The sequence below is a fragment of the Sinocyclocheilus anshuiensis genome, unplaced genomic scaffold (genome assembly GCF_001515605.1).
Source record: "Sinocyclocheilus anshuiensis isolate Anshui unplaced genomic scaffold, SAMN03320099.WGS_v1.1 scaffold2125, whole genome shotgun sequence".
Lineage (NCBI taxonomy): Eukaryota > Metazoa > Chordata > Actinopteri > Cypriniformes > Cyprinidae > Sinocyclocheilus > Sinocyclocheilus anshuiensis.
In genome coordinates this window covers 16,681-19,248 of record NW_015551130.1, presented here as the reverse complement: position 1 = coordinate 19,248, position 2,568 = coordinate 16,681, and positions in this window count along the sequence as shown.

The window sequence follows — 2,568 nt, the reverse complement described above, 5'->3', positions numbered from 1 at the left end:
CAAGTCAAGTCAAGTCTGCTTTATTGTCAATTCTTCCACATGTACAGCACATACACACAGAGAATTGAAATTGCGTTACTCTCAGACCCTTGGTGCATACAGATAACACTAACAGTAGAACATAAATACAGATATACAGATTAAATATAAAATACAACTATACAAATATGGTAAAATGTAAAAAAAAAAAATAATAATAATAATTTTATCATAAGCTTATCATAAGGAACACAATTAGCAAATGCGCTGGCAATTTTCGTCCGAGTAGGAATTTTCTTAGCCTTAGGTCTACTTGTAGTTGGTGTCTCCATCTCCTTGCGCATCTTCAAACTTTTGTCGTACTCTGGTTTGTGTTTGTGTTTGAGATGGTGGAACAAATTGGACGTGTTTCCACTCTTTGTAACCACTGTTTTTCTGTGAACCTTGCATATTACGGTCGTTTGCTCCACATCTGATTTTCTATAACCAAACCAGTTCCAAATTGTGGAGGTCCTCTTCAGCCTCACGTCCGCCTTCTGCCATATGCTAGTTATCGCTCCGCACGTGAGCAGTGAATGGGTCATGCACGGAACTACGTCATAAACTAGGCTTATCGTTATTATCGTGAGCAGAATTTTTAACGGTATATCGCAAACGATGAGATATCGCCCATCCCTAATTGCACATAATATATGTGACCCTGGAGCACAAAAGCAGTCTTAAGTCGTTGGGGTATATTTGTACACTCTCTCACACACACACACACACACACACACACACACACACACACACACACACACACACACACACTCACAGAGAGACACACACACACACACTCACAGAGAGAGACACACACACACACAACACACTCTCTCTCTCTCACCTCAAAGTTCTTCTGCCACTCTCGCTCTCTCTTGGCGCGCTCCTGTGTCTCGATCTCCTCCTCCCGCTGTCTCTTCCTGCAATCACAGGACACTCCGTCACGTGTGTGTGTGTGTGTGTGTGACGCTCCGGTCTCATCACACGTGTGTGTGTGTATGTGTGTGTGTCTCTCTCTCTGTGTCTGTGTGTGTGTGTGTGTGGAGCTGTGCTTTAAACTCGAACGCTTCTCACAGCGCTGTCTAGTGGTGGCCTGAGATAATAACGCTCTGTGCAGCACGGATCACACGCTTTCGGTGCGCTAAAGAAATGACAGCGCATACGAGCTATCACGTTTTACTGATACATCTGGCATAAGCTTTAGTGCTGCCACCTTGTGTTGACATCGTGAAACGGCTGATTTGTAAATTATGCTTGCATATATAATAGGCTACATTTCGCTAGACAAGCTGCGGGCTTAACGAGTTTATTCTCAACATTTTATTTCCACTTTATTCTTCAAATTTAACGACATCCTGTTAATGTATGTCAATGCAATGCAATACAATGAATGAATATGATTTTATTTATTAAAAATGATTAAATAGGTGCTGCCTTATTGGGACAACAAAGCCCTCCCTATAGCCTGCCTACCACTAATTAATAGATTATAATTGATTTCCACTTCTGCAATGTGATGAGAAAAGGAAGAAGAGCGAGCTCAGCAAAAGACGTATTCGAACCCTCGATCACATCACAGCTGCATCCAAGTGCATTACTCTGCGACCTCCGCCACTGGAGAAGCAGTTTAACAACGTCCAACCAGATGAAATACACAAGAAACCAGTCTGTTTACTCTCAACATTTCATTTCCACTTTATTCTTCAAATTTAACGAGTTTATTCTCAACATTTTATTTCTCGAAATTTAACGAGTTTATTCTCAACATTTTATTTCTCGAAATTTAATAAGTTTATTCTCAACATTATATTTCCACTTTATTCTTGAAATTTAACGAGTTTATTCTCAATATTTTATTTCCACTTTATTCTTGAAATTTAACTAGTTTATTCTCAACATTTTATTTTGACTCTTTTCTCTAAATTTAACGAGTTTATTCTGATATTTTGACTTTTTTCTTGAAATTTAACGAGTTTATTCTCAACATTTTATTTGAATTTTTTCTCGAAATTTAACGAATTTATTCTCAACATTTTATTTTAACTTTTTTTCTCAAAACACAATGCCTTTATTCTTAAAATTTAACGAGTTTATTCTCAACATTATATTTTGACTTTTTTCTCGAAATTTAACGAATTTATTCTCATTATATTTTGACTTTATTCTTGAAATTTAACGAGTTTATTCTCAACATTTTATTTGAACTTTTTTCTTGAAATTTAACGAGTTTATTCTCAATTTTATTTGAACTTTTTTCTCGAAATTTAACGAGTTTATTCTCAACATTATATTTTGACTTTTTTCTTGAAATTTAACGAATTTATTCTCAAAATTTTATTTTAACTTTTTTTCTCAAAACACATTGCCTTTATTCTTAAAATTTAACGAGTTTATTCTCAATATTTTATTTTAACTTTTTTCTTGAAATTTAACGAGTTTATTCTCAACATTTTATTTGAACTTTTTTCTTGAAATTTAACGAGTTTATTCTCAATTTTATTTGAACTTTTTTCTCGAAATTTAACGAGTTTATTCTCAACATTATATTTT